General features: G+C 47.0%; 1 pseudogene; it reads right to left on the bottom strand.

Annotated features, from left to right (window-relative positions):
• Positions 1 to 13464: 13464 nt before the first annotated feature.
• LOC139265371 (ubiquitin-ribosomal protein eS31 fusion protein-like) lies at positions 13465 to 14756 on the bottom strand (annotated as a pseudogene).
• Positions 14757 to 24392: the final 9636 nt, after the last annotated feature.

The following is a 24392-nucleotide window of genomic DNA, read 5'->3' as shown; positions in this document are numbered from 1 at the left end:
ATCTAAATCATTGATGTATAATGTAAATATCTGGGGTCCCAGCACTGAGCCCTGCAGCACCCCACTAGTCACTGTCTGCCATTCTGTAAAAGACCCGTTTATCCCGACTCTCTGCTTCTTGTCTGCCAACCAGTCCTCTATCCACGTCAATACATTACCCCTATTACCATGTGCTTTAATTATGCACAACAATCTCTTGTGTGGTTGGCATGGGTATCTTAATCAGGATCCCTCTTGCTCTGCATGACGATTTGGAGGAGGAGATGAGGCCAAGCCGAGCAGCACCAGATGCTGCAGGAGCGAGGGACCAGAGAGAGGGACAGAAGGGTGAAGAGGGTTCTCAGCAGGAGGCCCTATCCACCCAGGGAATTCAGAGACAGTACTCCTACATTCACATAACCCAAGACCAGTGCACGAGCTGCGTTTGACCAAGGAGGTCGTCATGGAGATCTGTGGCATCATTGAAGGAATACTCAGATGCTACTATCTTATAAAGTTTTGTCTGTTAATACTCCTGTGAAGCGCCTTGGGATGTTTTACTATGTTAAAGGCACTATATAAATACAAGAAGTTGTTGTTACAGGACCCTTCCAGACTGCCACAGGTGATATAAGTCACATCCCACTCAGCGGCACTATATGCTCTAAAGAACGATTATATATAATTTCCTAATTCCAGAGCAGACCAGAGGCAGAAAGCACTCGATTCAACAGGATTGCAGGATTCCCCATAGTCCAGACAGCCATTGACTGTACCCTTGTGGCCATGCGAGGCCCTCATTTAAACTTGGAGGTGTTCAGGAACAGGAAGAGGTTCCATTTTCACAATGTACTTCTTGTCTGCGACTACCAGCAGCCCATCATGCAAGTGAATACCTGCTATCCATGATACGATGCTTTTATAATGAGAGGTCATCCGTCTCCCGTCTCACAGATATTTGAGCCCCATTGCAATGTGCATGGCTGGTTACTCGATGACAAGGGATACTCTCTGATGCCATGGCTCTTGACTTCCCTGAGAAACCCCCAGACATCAGCTGTGCACTCATACAATGAGAATCACCCAGCCACGAGGAGTATCATTGAGCAGACCATTAGGGTCCTCAAGCAGAGGTTTAGATGCCGATACTGGTCACAATTTAAAAAAATTAATTCGCAAGATGTGAGCATCACTGGCAAGACCAGCATTTATTACCCATCCCTAATTACCCTTGAGTGGCTTGCCAGACCCTTTCAGAGGGCAGTTAAAAGTGAACAACATCACTGTGGGGCTGGAGTCACATATAGGCCAGACCAGGTAAGGATGGCAGATTTCCTTCATTAAAGGACATTATTGTACCAGATGGATTTTTACGACAATCTTGTAGTTACATGGTCACCATTACTGATACTAGCTTTTTATTCTAGACTTATTTAACGGAATTTAAATTCCTCAGCTGCCATGGTGAAATTTGAACTCGTGTCTCTGGATCATTAGTCCAGGCCTCTGGATTACCAGTCCAGTAACATAACTACTATGCTACCATTCCCGTGTCCACATTTGTGGTGATTTGCTGCATGCTCCACAATCTGGTGATGACGAGAAACCAGCCGTTGTCACCAGCAATTGTGCCAGAGGGTCAAGCGCAGGTGCCACAAGAGGAGGAGGAGGAAGAGGAAGGGGACCAGGGGGAGAACCAGAGACTTCCTGGGTGTGATGCTAATTGAACTGCACTTTTGAGAGACGTGCTCCACCATCAGATTCCAGAGCACTGTTGTTACATGATGTACCTTCCACAACTTAGGCTCCATCAGTCAGTCCATCATCTGCACTCAATCCTTTCAACCCCTTCCCTACGATCACAATAAAATAGAGCACCGATTCCACCACTACCCAATTACCATAATCATTTTATATGCATCAAAAACAAAATATATAAACATGACAGAATCAACACTACTTAAAACTATTGAACTATTCACCCTGGTGCTTACCCGTAGTGGCTATATTTATGTGCTCTTGCATAATCTAATGCTTCTACGAAGTGCAACCCTGTGGCAGCAGCAGGCGAAGTAGATGGTTGCTGAGAATCTGAAGAGGACAGTTCAACTGGCCTCCTGGGATGTCCTCGATAGGCTGTGGGCCGAGATGGCCCAGTCTCAGACTGCACCATCCCAGCATGGGCTTCAAAAGACTGGCTGACAGGCAACAGCAAGGGAATAGTGGAATAGTGGAGTGGTGGAGTGGTGGAGAGGGAGCAGTAATGCTGGCTTCCATAGAGAGGCCAATAGGTTCCTGCTCCATGATTCCCATGCCACTACCTCAGGGCCTCTGGTCAGCCCACCTCGTGATCTGGTACAGGACAGATCCTTGGGCTTTGGAGATACTCTGCAAACCCCTTTCAAACGAGTAGTCTAGAGCCACCATGGCAGCTGTTTGCCATTCCATGGAAGGCACAATTGCCGGAATCTTCCCAGCCCTGCGAATGCAGGTTTGGAGGCGGGCCCACTGTCAAAATGACAGCAGGTCGGGATCCCGCTTTGAACCCGCCTCTGTTTGAGTTTCTCAACTGTCACGTCGGTGTTCAGATAGCTGACCCGACAGCAAGCGGCGGGTCAGTTTATTAACATCATTAAAAAGGTACTTAAATGCTAGTTAAGAGGCTTAAAAGCAGGCACTTACAATTTTACCAATCTTTTGATGGCTTTGCTGTCCCTCAGGTTTCACACCAGGTCAGTGTGTCTGGTTCTCAGTGACTCTGTATTGCTTTGGCTAGTTGACAGCTGCAGAAGTGGTATAAAAGCTACCACTTCACAACTGTTCACTTTCTAATGTCAGAAGCTGAAGCCTTCAGGTTTTGGAAAATATTTGTGAGCTGTATGCACTTTGGAAGTGTTTGCAGTGAACTCTCTATTCACTGTCACCTCCTTGGAGCAACCTCCCTCACCATTGACAGGGCGCTTCTGTGGTCGCTTTAAGGAAACTGGCTGATGACGTGTCATCAATTGACGTCATCAGACTGACTTCCTCTTAATTGGCCAGGAAGCCCGCAGGGCAGGCTTAACATCATGGGAAGATTACGGAGAGAAAGCGGGTTCAAGTCGGGAGCGGGCTTTTAACATGCCATTTACCTCCGACGCATCGATCCCGCCACGTGTGGAGAAATCACAGCCAATGACTGCAGTGGAAGTTGTGACCTTAGTCATCAGACATTGTATGATGTTGGGCTCCACAGGTCGCTGGCTGGAAGTCAATGGCCTCTCCATGCTGGAGAGGATTGGTTCCAAGCTCTGCGTCCAGCCACGGAACAAGGTGGAGACAGTCTTCCCTTGCTTTGCCAGCCACGCCCACATCCCAAGAACGAATAATAAAAAAGAAATCCTCCTTGACACAACCCATCAGCTTTCAGGCAGGATCTCCATTGCACCAAGCATTTAGTTTGTCGCACCAATCAACCACCTTCTGAATTTTGGCCCTGTCAGCTTCTCATCTGAATCCTCTGCAGCACAACTAGTATGTGACCTTGCCCCCTGGAAAGGTGGCACCTGTGGTGTACCTTTCACCCTGCGTGGCTGCTAGCCACTAGTGCCCGATGTTTCCCACTGTGAGAATTCCTCTTCTAACCTAGCCTTTAAGTTGCATGTGGTGCCGGTCTCTGAGCTGGTGCCTGCAACAGTGGTAGCCATTGACGGAGTGCATTCGTCCTCGCTCTCCTCCTTCTCTTCCTTCGGGAGGGGCGCGGTGGTTGCTACTCTTCCTGAACCTGCTTCACAGGGTGAGGTGGATCTTGCTCCCGGAAGCCTACAATGATAAAGCTGGAAGGGTTAGGATACAACACGTGTGGCAACTATAGGAGGATGTGTGTGATGAGACCATATGGAGCTTGGGAGAAAGGATAGCTTTGGGTAATTAAGGATCAGGAATAGTTATGCGTCTGCAAGGAAGCCACAGTGGCCACATACTTCTGGCCTCTGGGTCTTCCACTCCCCTCCCGATCATGCCAAGCACAGCCTTCTCAATGGGAGTGATATCATGAAGTCCTGCTTCCCCTCGCCTGGTCAGGTCCAGCTGCCGTCGGTTATGTGCTATTTTTTCCTGCCATGTGTATGCGTGTGTGTGTGTGTGATGCCTCACATAGTTGAAGAGCTGTGAATAGTGCCTGTGAAGGATGCAATAGCGTGGGGTGTGTGAATGTCAGTGTATAGTTAGTTGGTGGAGGAAGTGTGTTGAGGTTGTGTTGCTGGCAGTGATGATGCAGTTATTGAGAAGTGTCTTTGTAAGATGGAATCTTACCTTGACTACTTTTGTCAAGTCATTAAATTTCTTGTGACACTGGAGCCATGTCCTGGGGCCAGGGCTCCAAGCTGTGACCTCCTCAGCGATCTCGTCCCACATGCGGCTGCCTCTGTGGCCTCCTTCCCCGCTGCAGGTAGAGGACATCCCTCCTCCTCTCTACCTCCGCCACTAGGACCTCCAGTGTCGCATCGGAGAACCTTGGCGCCTTCTCTCTTGCACCTGCCTTGCGACACCCTTCCACTCCCAGCCATCGCACTCCACACCTTCAGTGGAAGTGGTTGAGTGCAGGTTATATATACAGCTCCAGGAAAATTGCATCTAATCGGCGCTTGAGTGCTAAACCTGCAATTGTTGTTTTCAGCTCCTGCATGCATGTTCAAATCACGATAATCATCAATTAATCCAAAAATTCTGTGCTAAATCCGGACTTTCAAACAGGTGTTTCTTTTTCACACAACACCCATTTAGTGCCTGTTTTTACCCTGTGGCCAAAATAACCCCCATCGTCTGTGCAGAGCTGCTCATTGTATCTTGTAGAGATGATAAGGAGCTGTGCTGCAGTGATTCTCTTGTTTATAACTTGTACCTCTGGGACACTAGACTCTGTTATTTGCTATTTATAGCAGTGTGCTTGTACAATAAATGTCCCTTTGCTCTGCAGCATATGTCATTAAACTTAGCTTCTCCTTGCTGATTCCATGTTTTTTCAGCTTTGAACATTTCATTATTAAAGGTTGCGCCTTCCCTTCCCACAGTTCATTCTTGTTTAAAATGACAACTGCACAGTGGAATGTTATCGGTTTATTCAAAAGCAGTGGTTTCAACTCAGAAATTCTTGCAATTCATTTGGACATATATAAAGGAATTCCTTTGTGCTGCATGTAGATCAGATAGTCATTTATCATAAATTAGCGAAATATTCTCAATGTCTACAGATTTTTTCTTGCCAATTTTCTCCCCTCCTTTCTCAAAGCATTGATTCTTTGGTGAGACACAGTTCCATGTATGCTAGTCTGTCTCGAGCACTACATCCAAATGGCCATGTATCTTGTCCTCACTTGTGCTCACTCAACATGAACACATGTGAACTTCCAGCAAAGCTGATGGACAGCAAGCAAAAAAGAGAACGCTGGACAGTTTCCCCTTTCATAACCTAGTGATGCTGAGGCAAATTGTAATACACCTACTGCTGCCCAGACCAGTGATGAAACTTGCAACTTCTTAGTCTGTATGGTTCAGCCAATCAAACATTGAGTTAACATGGGAACTGAGTGGCTGAATAATAAATTGCAATTACATCTTTGAGGTGGTTGTTTCTAGGTTATCAATCAAAGCAGCAGCCCAAGCTGAGTACAACATTAAGGCATAAAAATATCTTGCTGGGCAGTGCACAAACATGCCGTGGTAGCGTATAGCCATAGAAGAAGTACAAAGTAAGTATGTTGATGGGTTAGCACAGAAGAAGAGTTTTTGTTGTTTTAGATACATCAAGTTTATTAATTACTGTAACTATCCTGTTTGTACTGATTACTGTTTATCGATCTGTTTTAACACTCAATAAAATTGTCTTGTGCTTTATAGCCCGAGCTGCAGTGTGATAGAGTGTTTATTCTTCCACCTGCCAAAGATAAGGCAGTCACATGAGGCAAGTGCTATATTTCAGTAAACTAGAATACATGAATAAGGGTTTTATGTTTGACCCCGGGGTCTCGTTACATTTAGCTAGATATTGAAGGGATACAAGATCTGCATACGGGAGTGGCAATAATAGAAAATATTCAGTATCAAAACCTAAAATTGGAGCAGATATAATTTATCTCTCTCAAATCCAACATTTTTAATTACCCCACGTTCTCCTGCAGTATCTCTGCAGTGCAGCGAGAATAAACAAAATGTTTCTCCATTTAATAATATAATTGCGTTTTACATTCCTATAGCAACTTCCTCCTCTTGCTTGATTTCACAGAATGGAATCCTGGCTTTGATATCTAAACAATCTAACCTGATTCACTTTTCATGATGACTGAATGACAGCTTTCATCAATCTCCATTGAGTAATAAGCTAAGTTTACCTTTCCTAAAATTTTGCAGATCCATGTAGCTGAAGGTTTAACGGTAGCCTTGTTTTGCTATCTTCTATTAATTTTACTGCTTTCATTCAACTTCCTCTTCTTAGGCAGTCCCTCAGAGTCGAGGATGACTTGCTTCCACACTAATATGAGTTCTCAGGTGACTGATGAGTCCAATGTGGGACCTACAGTCTCTGTCATAGGTGGGGCAAATGGTGGTTGGAGGGACGGTTGGGTGGGGTGCTTGGGTTGTCGTACGCTACTTCCATTGTTTGCGCTTGGCTTCCGCATGCTCCCGACGAAGAGATAAGGTGTTTGGCGCCTTCCTGAATGCTTCTCTTCCATTTTGAGCGGTCTTGGGCCAAGGATTCCCAGATGTCGATGGGGATGTTGCACTTTTTCAAGGCGGCTTTGAGGATGTCCTTGAAGTGTTTCCTTTGCCCACCTGGGGCTCGCTTGCCGTGTCTGAGCTTTGAGTAGAGCGCATGTTTTGGGAGTCTTAGTATCGGGCATGCGGAAGATTCAACCTATTCTCTAGATGATTAATAAAGAGGGTGGGGTCATAACTGTTATATATGTGGACTTGTATTTACTTTGTACAGCCACCAGAGGGCTCATTCCCCGGAGTCCCAAGGGATCCCATAATCCCTTGGGAGCACAGGTATTTAAGAAGGCTTCACAGGTTGGAGAGGCACTCTGGAGACTTGCAATAAAAGATTAAGGTCACACTTTACTTTGAGCTCACAGTGTTCAGTCTGACTCTTTCTCCATACACAACAACTGGCGACAAGGATGGGATACAGATAGCGAACCCAAAGATGCAGAGAACAATGGGCATCCTGGAGAAATTTTTGGAGGGAGATGATTGGGGAACTTTTGTGGAGCGACTCAACCAATACTTCATGGCCAACGAGCTAGATGGGGAAGAGAGCGCTGCCAAACATAGAGCGATCCTCCTCACCGTCTGTGGGGCACCAACGTATGCCCTCATGAAGAATATGCTCACTCCAGTGAAACCCACGGAGAAATCATACGATGATTTGTGCACACTGGTCCGAGAGCATTTGAATCCAAAGGAAAGCATTCTGATAAGGTACCGGCTCTACACCTACAAAAGGTCTGAAGACCAGGAAGTGGCGAGTTATGTCGCCGAGCTAAGACGCCTTGCAGGACATTGCGAATCTGAAGGACATTTGGAGCACATGCTCAGAGACTTTTTCATACTTGGCATTGGCCACGAAACCATACTTCGCAAGCTTTTGACTGTAGAGACCCCAACCTTGAGTAAGGCCACAGCGATAGCCCAGGTGTTCATTGCCAGCAGTGCAAATACTAAGCAAATCTCCCAGCACACAAGTGCTGCTACAAGTACTGTGAACAAAGTGATGATCTTTTCGAATCGTAACGTACAGGGCAGGTCACACATACCTGCAGCTACACGTCCACAGATGTCTCCGAGTCCACCATCAAGGGTGATGAATGCAAGGCCATTAACACCTTGTTGGCACTGCGGGGGTGATCACCGTTTCCATTCACGCCGATTCAAAGAATACCTTTGCAAGGACTGTGGAACAATGGTTCACCTCCAATGAGTGTGCAGGCGAGCTGCTAACCTGCTAAACCTGCAAACCACCATGTTGCACAAGAGGACAGATCCACGGAGGATCACAACGAACCAGAGCCTTAGACCGAGGAGGCAGAGGTACATGGGGTGCACACATTCACCACGAATTGCCCCCCGATAATGTTGAATGTTGAACTAAATGGACTCCCGGTGTCAGTGGAGCTGGACACGGGCGTGAGCCAGTCCATCATGGGCAAAAAGCCTTTGGAAAGGTTGTGGTGCAACAAGGCCTCAAGGACAGTCTTAACTCCAGTTCGCACGAGACTAAGAACTTATACTAAAGAACTGATTCCTGTAATCGGCAGTGCTACCATAAAGGTCTCCTACGATGGAGCAGTGCACAAATTACCACTCTGGGTGGTACCGGGCGATGGTCCCACGCTGCTTGGCAGGAGCTGGCTGGGAAAGATATGCTGGATCTGGGACAACATCCGAGCGCTATCGCCCGCTGACCAGGTCTTAAACAAATTTCCTTCGCTGTTCGAACCAGGCATCAGGAAATTCCAAGGAACAAAAGTGCAGATCCACCTAATTCCTGGTGGCATGACCCATCCATCACAAGGCGAGAGCAGTACCGTACATGATGAGAGAAAGGGTAGAGATCGAGCTAGACCGGCTGCAACGAGAGGGCATCATTTCACCGATCGAGTTCATGGAGTGGGCCAGTCCTATTGTCCCAGTCCTCAAGAGAGACGGCACCATCAGAATCTGTGGTGATTACAAAGTAACTATCAATCGTTTCTCCCTGCAGGACCAATAACCACTACCAAAAGCCGACGACCTATTTGCAACACTGGCAGGAGGAAAGATGTTCACGAAGCTGGATCTGACTTCAGCCTACATGACGCAGGAACTGGAGGAATCATCGAAGGCTATCACCTGCATTAACACACACAAAGATCTTTTTGTTTATAACAGATGCCCGTTTGGAATCCGATCAGCGGCGGCGATATTCCAGAGAAATAAGGAAAGTTTACTGAAGTCAGTCCCGCACACCGTGACCTTCCAGGACGACATCTTCGTCACAGATCGGAACACAGTCGAGCACCTGCAGAACCTGGAGGAGGTTCTTAGTCGACTCAACCTCATGGGGCTCAGGTTAAAATGCTCAAAGTGCGTTTTCCTGGCACCTGAAGTGGAGTTCCTGGGAAGGAGGATTGCGGCGGACGGCATCAGGCCCACCAACGCGAAGACGGAGGCAATCGAGAACGCACCGAGGACACAGAAGTTGATGGAGCTGCAGTCATTTCTGGGACTCTTGAACTACTTTGGTAACTTCTTACCAGGTCTCAGCACCCTGCTAGAACCACTATATGTTTTACTACAAAAAGGGGACGAATGGGTTTGGGACAAAAGCCAACAACATGCCTTTGTAAAAGCGAGAAAATTGTTATGCTCAAACAAATTGCTTGTGCTGTATGATCCATGTAAGCGTTCAGTACTAGCAAGTGATGCGTCGTCATATGGCGTTAGATGTGTATTGCAACAAGCTAATGATTTCGGGAAACTGCAATCAGTTGCTTATGCATCCAGGAGCCTGTCGTTAGCGTGTGTCTATGGGATAAAGAAAATGCATCAATACCTGTTTGAGCTGAAATTTGAATTGGAAACTGACCACAAGCCACTTATATACCTGTTTTCCGAGAGTAAAGGGATAAATACCAACGCATTGGCCCGCATCCAGAGATGGGCGCTCACGTCCGCATCCAACTACACCATCCGCCACAGGCCAGGCACAGAAAACTGCGCCGATGCTCTCAGTAGGCTGCCATTGCCCACCACGGGGTTGGAAATGGCGCAGCCCGCAGATCTAGCCATGGTTATGGAAGTATTTGAGAGTGAGCAATCACCCGTCACTGCCCAGCAGATCAAAACCTGGACAAGTCAGGACCCCTTATTATCTCTAGTCAAAAGCTGTGTGCTTCACGGGAGCTGGTCCAGTGTCCCAGTGGAAATGCAGGAAGAGATAAAGCTGTTCACAAAGATGAAATGTCTATACAGGCAGACTGCCTTCTGAAGGACAAGAAGGGCAGCGACACCTTCATCAATGACCTCCACAGTATCCACCCAGGCATTGTAATGATGAAAGCAATCGCCAGATCCCACGTGTGGTGGCCCGGTATCGATGCGGACTTAGAGTCCTGCGTTCACAGATGTAATACATGCTCACAGTTAAGCAATGTACACAAGGAGGCGCCACTAAGTTTATGGTCTTGGCCCTCCAAACCGTGGTCTAGGGTACACGTCGAGTATGCAGGCCCATTCTTGGGTAAAATGTTCCTTGTGGTTGTAGACGCATATTCCAAGTGGATTGAATGTGAGATAATGTCGGCTAGCACATCCGCTGCCACCACTGAAAGCCTGCGGGCCATGTTTGCCACACATGGCTTACCCGATTTCCTGGTGAGCGACAAAGGGCCATGTTTTACCGGTGCTGAGTTCAAAGAATTCATGACCCGTAACGGGATCAAACATGTCACATCTGCCCCGTTTAAACCAGCGTATAATGGTCAGGCAGAGAGAGCAGCGCAAACCATCAAGCAAGGCTTGAAGAGGGTAACTGAAGGCTCACTGCAGACTCGCCTATCCCGAGTCCTGCTTTGCTATCGCACGAGACCACACTCATTCACTGGCATCCCACCTGCTGAACTGCTCATGAAAAGAGCACTTAAGACAAGGCTCTCGTTAGTTCACCCTGATCTACATGAACAGGTAGAGAGCAGGCGGCTTCAACAAAGTGCATACCATGATAGCGCAAATGTGTCAATCGAGATTGAAATCAATGATCCTATATTTGTATTAAATTATGACCAAGGTCCCAAGTGGCTCCCGGCACTGTCGTGGCCAAAGGTGGGAGCAGGGTGTTTCGGGTCAAACTTTCAAATGGACTCATTCACTGGAAACACTTGGACCAAATCAAACTCAGATTCATGGATTACCCTGACCAACCCACCTTGGACCCTACCTTTTTTGATCTCCCAACACACACACCAGTGGCAACCGACACCACGGTTGACCACGAAGCAGAACCCATCATCCACAGCAGCCTTGCAGGGCCCAACATACCAGGCAGCTCAGCAAGGCCAGCTGCACAGCAGCCCAGCGAGGGCCCAACAAAAATGATTCAACAACACCAGCTTTCACACCGAGACGATCAACAAGGGCAGGAAGGGCCCCAGATCGACTCACATTATAAATAGTTACACTATTGACTTTGGGGGGGGAATGTTGTTATATATGTGGACGTATTTACTCTGTACAGCCACCAGAGGGCTCATTCCCCGGAGTCCCAAGGGATCCCATAATCCCTTGGGAGCACAGGTATTTAAGAAGGCTTCACATGTTGGAGAGGCACTCTGGAGACCTGCAATAAAAGACTAAGGTCACACTTTACTTTGAGCTCACAGTGTTCAGTCTGACTCTTTCTCCATACACAACAATAACATTCTCTGCCCTCAAGTTCAGTGTCACAATTAATCAATTTTGATCTCAGGAAATTCAGGAGCTAGCAAGATCAAAATCTCATTCCAGAATACCGGTAATGTTTCCAAAGAATTTCCTGAGGTCATACAGACCCATTTTTTTAAACAGTCAACATAATTTTGCAAAGCATATTTTATTATTCTTGCAGAATTTTAAGGACCAATCCAAGTAGGAGATAAATTTAGTTTGATATAATGCAAATCGTGGAACTTTTGGCATGGCTTTTTGAGACCGCCAAGATGCTTAATTTAAAAACAAATTCAGAAGTCATCCATTGTTCTGTAATTCATCATTTTGACAGTCTAATGTAACCTATTAAACAATCCCAAATTACCTTTACATGTGCTCCAAATATTTTTTTTAGAACATTTACTTTCAAACTCATTTGTCTATTACAAGCATTGATAAATTCACAGTGCGGAAGATATAAAAAGATTTAATAATAATAGATGCGCTTTCATCTTAAGATCGTATTGTTTCCAGAAAATTCAATAACTTCCTTTTCTACTAACTTCTAGTTCTTTCTGCAATCTTTTCTTCTTAAGCAAGCTAAATGAGTTGAACTGTATTGTCCATTCATTAATCTTTTATTATTCCATCTTTTTAGTTTCTTATCTTTTTTCATCTTTGAGATTCATATTTGTCTCATGCACACCGGAGGCGATTTTAACCCTATGCATCCAGCGGAAACCGTTAAATTGTCCCAGGTTACTTACCAGACCTGGAGATGCTGGGAGTTGACTGTTCCTGATTTTAACCCACTCTACTGAATAGGCGGCAGGGACACACCTGTCCAAAGCGGGCGGGGTCCTTCTTGATGTCCCAATGACATCATCAGGACCCAACTGCAATTTTAACTCGACGGCTTGAGCGGGAGGTCTCAGAAGCTTTGCCACATGGTGAAGAGGATTGGGACCAGATAAGACCCGAACAGCTTAAAAAAATATATTTTCCTTGTGGGGCCACAAGGAGCAGGAGTGCTATTCCAGGCCTCACAAGGAAAATGTAGGCCTACCCTGCCACAGACTTTTTCCCCATTTCCCAGCCCCAACAGCCAATCCCATCACCTATCTGGTGTCGGTGAGCAGTTTCTGGGCCGCACAATTTCTACCAACAATAGGTGAAAAGTCATCTGGCACGAGTTAAATGAGGCCTGCTGGTTAAAATACCTCCAGCCTAATTTCTGGAGCAGTGGGTGAGTTTCTAACTTGCATTGTTACCCACTTGCCCAACACATGGGCAGAGTTAAAATCGGGTCTACTGTTTCTCACATCTCCTATCAACTCTATCTCTGAATCTGCTCTGAGTAATTTTTGCTTTGTATTTTCCCAGCTGACTCACTTCCTCCCATTTCTTCTTGTTCTGGCTTTCCTCCTTTACTATTTCTTTGTCTGTCTCCTCCTTGTTCCATGCTTGATTTTATTCTAATCTTTAGTCTTGGTTTGTTAATTTTGTACTTGTATTCTAAGTTCAGCACTCACAGGCCAAGCTAAATAACCTGTTACAGTTACAATATCTATGGGGCAGAAGTTCCTCTCGAGGACTTCCCGTGGGCAAAGGTAGAAACATTAAACTAGTGTCCGACATTAGGAATTTCATTAATTTTAACTTCAGCCTTAGAACAAGATATAATTTAAAATGTGAGAAATGAAAAGGGGTCATTAGCTCAAAATCTAGCTTTTAAATTAAACCTAATCCAGTTTAACAAATGAATACTGTCCCTGTAAATCTTACATTAAAGTTGCATTGCATCCCCTCCCCCTTGCAAATGCCACCCAACCCAAAAAGCATTTTTCAATTAAAAATTTGTACCCAGTGTAATGTGAAACAGTAAAAAAAAGTCTGCCCTCTTGGCCTTTCTCTAAAGTGTTGGTAGCATCATAGATATTGCTAGGAAAATAAGATGATGTTTGGTGAAATGTTTAACAGGAATAAATGCCTCAGACTAGGAGAATGATGGCTGCCATTGTTTTTTTTTTCATTTTCCATCATAGTTTATTAAAAGCTACATAATTATGCATCCTCAGCTTGGTTGAAGCAGTATATTAGACAGCACTTCCCAAGTATTGCCTGTTGAAGTGACTGGCCATGAACACACCAGCACTACACTCCTCAGAAGGACACTCACGTTGCAGACGATGGGGCCGAAATTCAGGGTCTGATAAGGCCCGTTACCGCCGTTTTGCGGTGGACATGTGGCGGAATCGAGTGGCCGCCACGTTGCAGTCCAATGGCCGCCATGATCCAAATTCACCTCGGGAATTTTTCGGGCGGTCCCCACTTCTGCACGACTGCTGCCGACCACCGCAAGCACGTCATCAAAGCGTGCACCACCGCTCTCCCGCACCTCCATCCCACTCCCCGTGAAATTTACCTTAAAAAAAATCCACAAGCCGCCGCATGGTGCCCCCGACAACTTTTTCTGTCGGTGCTCCTTGTTTTTTGTTTGTGAGCCACGGCAGTGAGCCGGCCCTTCAAGGGGAGAATGCACTGCCATGGCCGCCATTTTTTTTTTTGCCAGCCAACTTCCTGATCGGCCGGACAATTATGGCCCCGGATTCGGCAGCCTGGTACCCTCTCTTGGGTGCCAGGCCACTGGCCCGGCCGAGACCCTCCCTGGTGGCCCAGTGGCCAAACCTAAAAAAATCGCTCCTTCTCTCCCCTTTAAATAAGGGGAGAGACTTGGTGACTCACACATGCACTGATGTCGCCACTGCTCCGCCGCTGAGTGACAGCGATGGAGACTCTGCCCTGCCCCCACTTCCGCCCCTCAGCAGCACTTACCACCGCACTTCCGGCCCTATTTTGACTGACTTCCGGTCCGCTCCAAAAAAATTGCCAAAGAGGTGAAAATGGATCAAGAGTCCGCCTCGTTGGACCCGACAATAAAAACATTTTAAAAAAGGGAGGCGCACCAGCTTTCTGGCGGGCCTGAATTTCGGCCCTGATAGGTTTTCCTATTTTCATCAACCTTGTAATATTTAAGCACAGCAAGCTTGACCTTCTTCCTCTTCTGCTGGTTCTTCTTTGGGCTAGTGTAAGATGACTTTTTCATCTTCTAGGCACCACCATGAAGTCTCAGTACGAGGTGTAGAGTTGACTCTTTCTGGATGTTGTAACCAGAGAGAGTACGACCATCCTTCAACTATTTTCCAGCAAAGATCAGTCATTGCTGATCAGGGTGAATACCTTCCTTGTCCTGGATCTTAGCCTTTACATTTTCAATAGTATCCGAGGGTTCAACCTCGAGGGTTATTGTTTTACCTGTTAGGGTTTTCACAAAGATCTGCATTTTTCAAATTCAATCCATCCGCACCATCCCTCAGTGTTCCTGGACTTTACTGCAACAGTTGCATGACACATTAATTGCATTCATTGACATACATTACAATTCATAGCAGTAACATATTCATTTTGAAACAACATTAAGAACATTAGAAGATAAGAAATAGGAGCAGGAGTAGGCCATTTGGCCCCTCGATCAGCTCCGCCATTCAATAAGATCATGGCTGATCTGATCATGGACTCAGCTCCACTTCCCTGCCTGCTCCCCATAACCCTTTATTCCCTTATCGCTCAAAAATCTGTCGATCTCCATCTTAAATATATTCAAATTAGCACCCAAGTGGTAGTAGTGATCTGTTACTACCAGACTAGTATCCATAAAGGGTTTTGATATCTCAAATTGGATTATTATTCCCATTATTTTTCATAAATCATTGATCAAACTATTCAGGTTTGAAGTGTCCTTGAAGACTAGCAGTGGCCCTTGTGGCAGACAATATGAGTTTTCAGAGTGGTTTTGACCAAAGAAGGTGCTTGAGTTTTTGCAGAGTTTGCCCCTTGCAGAACTAAGATCCCTGTCAGATGCTGAGAGAGAAAGAGTATGAGTGGTAAGGAGCTAGTGAGGGCTCTCGGCGTGGTGTGTAAAGGCAAGAGTGTGGACCTATCTTGACTAGCCTTGTGAGATCATTGAATTTCTTCCTGCATTTGTGGCAATGCTTGGAGTGGTGCAGGTTACACTGACTCACTTTGCCACCTCTTTCCTAACAGCCAGCTCCACCTGGTCATGGGGCTTCCTATCCTTCGTGCTCAGTAATCTGCTTCTCCTGGCCCTCACTTCAGCCAGCAACACTTCTAGAAATCCATCTGAAAATCTGGTGGCCTTTCTAGTTGCTGATATCCCTGAAGATGCTATTACAGTAGTAGTGATGTTGGGGAGGGCATCAAACATGAAATTAGGGGTGCGTGCAATAAAGATGCAGCAGCTATAATGGGTGACTTTAATATGCACATAGATTGGGCTAATCAAACTGGAAGCAATACGGTGGAGGAGGATTTCCTGGAGTGCATAAGGGATGGTTTTTTAGACCAATATGTCGAGGGACCAACTAGGGGGGAGGCCATCTTAGACTGGGTGTTGTGTAATGAGAGAGGATTAATTAGCAATCTCGTTGTGCGAGGCCCCTAGGGGAAGAGTGACCATAATATGGTGGAATTCTACATTAGGATGGAGAATGAAACAGTTAATTCAGAGACCATGGTCCAGAACTTAAAGAAGGGTAACTTTGAAGGTATGAGGCGTGAATTGGCTAGGATGGATTGGCGAATGATACTGAAGGGGTTGACTGTGGATGGGCAATGGCAGACATTTAGAGACCGCATGGATGAACTACAACAATTGTATATTCCTGTCTGGCGTAAAAATAAAAAAGGGAAGGTGGCTCAACCATGGCTATCAAGGGAAATCAGGGACAGTATTAAAGCCAAGGAAGTGGCATACAAATTGGCCAGAAATAGCAGCGAACCCAGGGACTGGGAGAAATTTAGAACTCAGCAGAGGAGGACAAAGGGTTTGATTAGGGCAGGGAAAATGGAGTACGAGAAGAAGCTTGCAGGGAACATTAAGACGGATTGCAAAAGTTTCTATAGGTATGTAAAGAGAAAAAGGTTAGTAAAGACAAACTGCAGTCAGAATCAGGGGAAGTCATAACGGGGAACAAAGAAATGGCGGACCAATTGAACAAGTACTTTGGTTCGGTATTCACGAAGGAGGACACAAACAACCTTCCGGATATAAAAGGGGTCGGAGGGTCTAGTAAGGAGGAGGAACTGGGGGAAATCCTTATTAGTCGGGAAATTGTGTTGGGGAAATTGATGGGATTGAAGGCCGATAAATCCCCAGGGCCTGATGGACTGCATCCCAGAGTACTTAAGGAGGTGGCCTTGGAAATAGTGGATGCATTGACAGTCATTTTCCAACATTCCATTGACTCGGGATCAGTTCCTATGGAGTGGAGGGTAGCCAATGTAACCCCACTTTTTAAAAAAGGAGGGAGAGAGATAACAGGGAATTATAGACCGGTCAGTCTGACATCGGTAGTGGGTAAAATGATGGAATCAATTATTAAAGATGTCACAGCAGTGCATTTGGAAAGAGGTGATATGATAGGTCCAAGTCAGCATGGATTTGTGAAAGGGAAATCATGCTTGACAAATCTTCTGGAATTTTTTGAGGATGTTTTCAGTAGAGTGGACAAGGGAGAACCAGTTGATGTGGTATATTTGGACTTTCAGAAGGCTTTCGACAAGGTCCCACACAAGAGATTAATGTGCAAAGTTAAAGCACATGGGATTGGGGGTAGTGTGCTGATATGGATTGAGAACTGGTTGTCAGACAGGAAGCAAAGAGTAGGAGTAAATGGGGACTTTTCAGAATGGCAGGCAGTGACCAGTGGGGTACCGCAAGGTTCTGTGCTGGGGCCCCAGCTGTTTACACTGTACATTAATGATTTAGACGAGGGGATTAAATGTAGTATCTCCAAATTTGCGGATGACACTAAGTTGGGTGGCAGTGTGAGCTGCGAGGAGGATGCTATGAGGCTGCAGAGCGACTTGGATAGGTTAGGTGAGTGGGCAAATACATGGCAGATGAAGTATAATGTGGATAAATGTGAGGTTATCCACTTTGGTGGTTAAAAACAGAGAGACAGACTATTATTTGAATGGTGACAGATTAGGAAAAGGGGAGGTGCAAAGAGACCTGGGTGTCATGGTACATCAGTCATTGAAGGTAGGCATGCAGGTACAGCAGGCGGTTAAGAAAGCAAATGGCATGTTGGCCTTCATAGCGAGGGGATTTGAGTACAGGGGCAGGGAGGTGTTGCTACAGTTGTACAGGGCCTTGGTGAGGCCACACCTGGAGTATTGTGTACAGTTTTGGTCTCCTAACCTGAGGAAGGACATTCTTGCTATTGAGGGAGTGCAGCGAAGGTTCACCAGACTGATTCCCGGGATGGTGGGACTGACCTATCAAGAAAGATTGGATCAACTGGGCTTGTATTCACTGGAGTTCAGAAGAATGAGAGGGGACCTCATAGAAACGTTTAAAATTCTGACGGGGTTAGACAGGTTAGATGCAGGAAGAATGTTCCCAATGTTGGGGAAGTCCAGAACCAGGGGACACAGTCTAAGGATAAGGGGTAAGCCATTTAGGACCGAGATGAGGAGGAATTTCTTCATCCAGAGAGTGGTGAACCTGTGGAATTCTCTACCACAGAAAGTTGTTGAGGCCAATTCACTAAATATATTCAAAAAGGAGTTAGTTGAAGTCCTTACTACTAGGGGGATCAAGGGGTATGGTGAGAAAGCAGGAATGGGGTACTGAAGTTGCATGTTCAGCCATGAACTCATTGAATGGCGGTGCAGGCTAGAAGGGCCGAATGGCCTACTCCTGCACCTATTTTCTATGTTTCTATGTTTCTATGTTACTGCTGCTTCAGACATTGCTATTTTTTTCTTCCTGCTGCTCAGAAAGCAATGTTGCCTTTTAACTTACGGCCTTTTAAAAGGCTGCAACAAATTGTATTTCTCTCTCTCCCAAAGGCAGTAAACCTATCAGTAGCAGTGTCAATAGTCCAAAACCACCCAGCATAACAAATAAGAGCCCAAGGAGAAAACTGCATCAGTTAATGGCAGATCCTCTTGAGCGAGCAGTATTCCTGCTTTGCTGCTAATCCAGTAACAGTAGACAAAATCAGCCCATTTTCTGTGGCTTGTATTATATCTTCTGACAATTCGGATACACAAGGTACCCCTGTGAAAATTTGTCCGGATTTTGCATTGAGAGTAACGGTGAGCATAGGAACATAGGAACAGGAGTTGGCCATTTAGCCCCTCGAGCCTGTTCCACCATTCAATGAGATCATGGCTGATCTGCGACCTTACTCCATATACCCCACCTTTTTCCCATATCCCTTAATACCTTCATTTAACACAAATCTATCAATCTCTAGCATCAGTTGCCATGAGATTAACAGCACTCACCGTTATTATGGAATAAATCAGACAACAACTTCTGGATTACAAGCATGCACAGTTAAACGCATAAATCTGGAAGCTGCAGTCCAAGTTAAACTGCTCCTCCACAGGCTGCGCTATAACAGTACCTTATCAATAGACTTGGCATTGAAATCAATGTAAGGGCCTGAAGTTGCGGTATTTACCCACTAATAGGGCAGAAAAAGTTAGGATGATGCATTCAGGAGTGAGTGATATTTTTAGTGGTGCAATAAGTTATAATTACTGCCAAACAACCTCTTTTGGGCCCAAGTTTCCACACGCGCCTAGAACGGCGCAGTCCCGACCTGTATGCCTGATTTTCGCGCCACAAAGTGCGCCTAAAAAAATTCTCCGTATTCTCCACCTCCCTGCAGGTCCTCTGGCCCTCGGCGCAGCGCAGCAGGAGCTGTAGGGGGGCGGAGCCAGGTCCCTGCGCTGAAAACAGTGCAGTAGCTCCAGGCGCCGAACTGTGTGGGAGGAAAAGTGGAGGGCAGAGAAACCCAAGGCAAAGAACAAAAAGGGCCACTGTACAGCAAAATTCTAAAAGGACAAAGGGTGTTAAAAAAGCAAGCCTGAAGGCTTTGTGTCTTAATGCAAGGAGTATCCGCAATAAGGTGGATGAATTAATTGTGCAAATAGATGTTAACAAATATGATGTGATTGGGATTACGGAGACGTGGCTCCAGGATGATCAAGGCTGGGAACTCAACATCCAGGGGTATTCAACATTCAGGAAGGATAGAATAAAAGGAAAAGGAGGTGGGGTAGCATTGCTGGTTAAAGAGGAGATTAATGCAATAGTTAGGAAAGACATTAGCTTGGATGATGTGGAATCTATATGGGTAGAGCTGCAGAACACTAAAGGGCAAAAATCGTTAGTGGGAGTTGTGTACAGACCTCCAAACAGTAGTAGTGATGTTGGGGAGGGCATCAAACAGGAAATTAGGAGTGCATGCAATAAAGGTGCAGCAGTTATAATGGGTGACTTTAATATGCACATAGATTGGGCTAGCCAAACTGGAAGCAATACGGTGGAGGAGGATTTCCTGGAATGCATAAGGGATGGTTTTCTAGACCAATATGTCGAGGAACCAACTAGGGGGGAGGCCATCTTAGACTGGGTGTTGTGTAATGAGAGAGGATTAATTAGCAATCTCATTGTGCGAGGCCCCTTGGGGAAGAGTGACCATAATATGGTGGAATTCTGCATTAGGATGGAGAATGAAACAGTTAATTCAGAGACCATGGTCCAGAACTTAAAGAAGGGTAACTTTGAAGGTATGAGGCATGAATTGGCTAAGATAGATTGGCTAATGATACTTAAGGGGTTGACTGTGGATGGGCAATGGCAGACATTTAGAGAACGCATGGATGAATTACAACAATTGTACATTCCTGTCTGGCGTAAAAATAAAAAAGGGAAGGTGGCTCAACCGTGGCTATCTAGGGAAATCAGGGATAGTATTAAAGCCAAGGAAGTGGCATACAAATTGGCCAGAAATAGCAGCGAACCTGGGGACTGGGAGAAATTTAGAACTCAGCAGAGGAGGACAAAGGGTTTGATTAGGGTAGGGAAAATGGAGTACGAGAAGAAGCTTGCAGGGAACATTAAGGCGGATTGCAAAAGTTTCTATAGGTATGTAAAGAGAAAGAGGTTAGTAAAGACAAACGTAGGTCCCCTGCAGTCAGAATCAGGGGAAGTCATAACGGGGAACAAAGAAATGGCAGACCAATTGAACAAGTACTTTGGTTCGGTATTCACTAAGGAGGACACAAACAACCTTCCGGATATAAAAGTGGTCAGAGGGTCTATTAAGGAGGAGGAACTGAGGGAAATCTTTATTAGTCGGGAAATTGTGTTGGGGAAATTGATGGGATTGAGGGCCGATAAATCCCCAGGGCCTGATGGACTGCATCCCAGAGTACTTAAGGAGGTGGCCTTGGAAATAGCGGACGCATTGACAGTCATTTTCCAACATTCCATTGACTCTGGATCAGTTCCTATCGAGTGGAGGGTAGCCAATGTAACCCCACTTTTTAAAAAAGAAGGGAGAGAGAAAGCAGGGAATTATAGACCGGTCAGCCTGACCTCAGTAGTGGGTAAAATGATGGAATCAATTATTAAGGATGTCATAGCAGCGCATTTGGAAAATGGTGACATGATAGGTCCAAGTCAGCATGGATTTGTAAAAGGGAGATCATGCTTGACAAATCTTCTGGAATTTTTTGAGGATGTTTCCAATAAAGTGGACAAAGGAGTACCAGTTGATGTGGTATATTTGGACTTTCAGAAGGCTTTCGACAAGGTCCCACACAGGAGATTAATGTGCAAAGTTAAAGCACATGGGATTGGGGGTAATGTGCTGACGTGGATTGAGAACTGGTTGTCAGACAGGAAGCAAAGAGTAGGAGTAAATGGGTACTTTTCGGAATGGCAGGCAGTGACTAGTGGGGTACCGCAGGGTTCTGTGCTGGGGCCCCAGCTATTTACATTGTACATTAATGATTTAGACGAGGGGATTAAATGTAGTATCTCCAAATTTGCGGATGACACTAAGTTGGGTGGCAGTGTGAGCTGCGAGGAGGATGCTATGAGGCTACAGAGTGACTTGGATAGGTTAGGTGAGTGGGCAAATGCGTGGCAGATGAAGTATAATGTGGATAAATGTGAGGTTATCCACTTTGGTGGTAAAAACAGAGAGACAGACTATTATCTGAATGGTGACAGATTAGGAAAAGGGAAGGTGCAACGAGACCTGGGTGTCATGGTACATCAGTCATTGAAGGTAGGCATGCAGGTACAGCAGGCGGTTAAGAAAGCAAATGGCATGTTGGCCTTCATAGCGAGGGGATTTGAGTACAGGGGCAGGGAGGTGTTGCTACAGTTGTACAGGGCCTTGGTGAGGCCACACCTGGAGTATTGTGTACAGTTTTGGTCTCCTAACTTGAGGAAGGACATACTTGCTGTTGAGGGAGTGCAGCGAAGATTCACCAGACTGATTCCCGGGATGGTGGGACTGACCTATCAAGAAAGACTGAATCAACTGGGCTTGTATTCACTGGAATTCAGAAGAGTGAGAGGGGACCTCATAGAAACGTTTAAAATTCTGACGGGTTTGGACAGGTTGGATGCAGGAAGAATGTTCCCAATGTTGGGGAAGTCCAGAACCAGGGGTCACAGTCTAAGGATAAGGGGTAAGCCATTTAGGACCGAGATAAGGAGAAACTTCTTCACCCAGAGAGTGGTGAACCTGTGGAATTCTCTACCACAGGAAGTAGTTGAGGCCAATTCACTAAATATATTCAAAAGGGAGTTAGATGAAGTCCTTACTACTCGGGGGATCAAGGGGTATGGCGTGAAAGCAGGAAGTGGGTACTGAAGTTTCATGTTCAGCCATGAACTCGTTGAATGGCGGTGCAGGCTAGAAGGGCTGAATGGCCTGCTCCTGCACCTATTTTCTATGTTTCTATGTTTCTATGGGCCCAAAGAACGCAGCCCCTAGCCCTGGCCGAATGGCCTCACTGGGGCTGCGTGAATAAGGTTCCTCCCACGGCCAGCTCCTGCTTCCCCACCCCCCTGACCAGACCCGACACCCGCTCCCCGCCCCCCCCCCCTGCCTCCGGACCAGACCTGACACCCGCTCCCCGCCCCCCCCCCCCCCCGCCTCCGGACCAGACCCGACACCCGCTCCCCCCACCACCGACTGGACCCGACCCGACACCCGCTCCCCCCACCACCGACTGGACCCGACCCGACCCGAGCTCCTGTTCCCGCTCCACCCCCCCCCCCCCGCGACTGGACCCGACCCGACCCGACCCGCGCTCCTGTTCCCGCTCCCCCCCGCCCCCCCACTGGACCCGACCCGACTCCCGCTCCCGGACTGGATCCGACCTGACCTCCCTCCCTCCCTCTCTCTCTCTCTCTCCCCTCTCTCTCTCTCTCTCTCTCTCTCTCTCTCTCTCTCTCTCTCTCTCTCTCTCTCTCCCCCTCCCCCTCTCTCTCTCTCTCTCTCTCTCTCCCTCTCTCTCTCTCCCTCCCCCTCTCTCTCTCTCTCCCTCTCTTCTCTCTCCCTCCCCCTCTCTCTCTCTCTCTCTCCCCTCCCCCTCTCTCTCCCTCCCCCTCTCTCTCCCTACCCCCCTCTCTCTCTCTCCCTCCCCCCCCTCTCTCTCTCCCCCTCTCCCTCCCCCCCTCTCTCTCTCCCCCTCTCCCTCCCCCCTCTCCCTCCCCCCCTCTCTCTCCCCCTCTCCCTCCCCCCTCTCTCTCTCTCCCCCTCTCCCTCCCCCCCTCTCTCTCTCTCCCCCTCTCCCTCCCCCCTCCCCCTCTCCCTCCCCCCCTCTCTCTCTCCCTCCCCCCCTCTCTCTCTCCCGCCCTCTCTCTCTCTCTCCCTCCCCCCTCTCTCTCTCTCTCTCTCTCCCCCTCTCCCTCCCCCCCTCTCTCTCTCTCCCCCTCTCCCTCCCCCCTCCCCCTCTCCCTCCCCCCCTCTCTCTCTCCCTCCCCCCCTCTCTCTCTCCCGCCCTCTCTCTCTCTCTCCCTCCCCCCTCTCTCTCTCTATCTCCCACCCCCCTCTCCCTCCCCCCCTCTCTCTCCCTCTCCCTCCCCCCCTCTCTCTCCCTCTCTCTCCCCCCCTCTCTCTCCCTCTCCCTCCCCCCCTCTCTCTCCCTCTCCTTCCCCCCTCTCTCTCCCTCTCCCTCCCCCTCTCTCTCTCCCTCCCCCTCCCCCGCTCTCTCTCCCTCCCCCTCCCCCCCTCTCTCTCCCTCTCCCTCCCCCCCTCTCTCTCCCTCCCCCCCTCTCTCTCCCTCCCTCCTCCCCCGAACCGAACCGAACCGAACCGAACCTCCCCGACCTGACCCAACCCAACGCCATCTACCTGTAAATCTGGTGCTGGGGACGGGCCCTGCCCGAAGTCTCGGGCCGGCCCGTTCAGCCTTCGGTCCCGAAAGGCCTGCCTGAAGCACTTTCACAAAGGTAGGAAGATCGTTTATTTAATCTTTTCTTTGCTTATAAATGTTTATTCAGGTTTGATTTATTTGTATAATATTTGTAGAAGTATAAATAAGGATTTCTTATAGAATTTAATGACTTCCCTTCCCACCCCCTTCCCCCCCCCCACCTCGTTCTGGACGCCTAATTTGTAACCTGCGCCTGATTTTTTAATGTGTAGAACAGGTTTTTTCAGTTCTACAAAAATCTTCACTTGCTCCATTCTACTTTAGTTTGGAATACGTTTTCACTGTGGAAACTTTCAAATCAGGCGTCAGTGGCCGGACACGCCCCCTTTTGAAGAAAAAATTCTGTTCCAAAGTGGAACTGTTCTACCTGACTAGAACTGCAGAAAAAAAAATGTGGGGAATTGCGATTTCTAAGATAGTCCGTTCTCCACCAGTCGCTCCTAAAAATCAGGCGCAAATCATGTGGAAACTTGGGCCCATGGTCCTGAAAATTAAATTTTACAAGTGTGGGGTCTCATTGCTTCAGAATTTACTTAGTATTAAAAGAATCTGTCTGTCTCTTTATCTCTCTCTCTCTTAATTCCATCTTTCCTTCTGTTATGTATGTAATAACTCGATAGACTGAATACTGTAAACTCACTCAGGTGCAA

Source organism: Pristiophorus japonicus, chromosome 6 (genome assembly GCF_044704955.1).
Source record: "Pristiophorus japonicus isolate sPriJap1 chromosome 6, sPriJap1.hap1, whole genome shotgun sequence".
In the NCBI taxonomy this organism is placed as follows: Eukaryota; Metazoa; Chordata; class Chondrichthyes; family Pristiophoridae; genus Pristiophorus; species Pristiophorus japonicus.
This window is presented reverse-complemented; position numbering and strand designations above follow the sequence as displayed.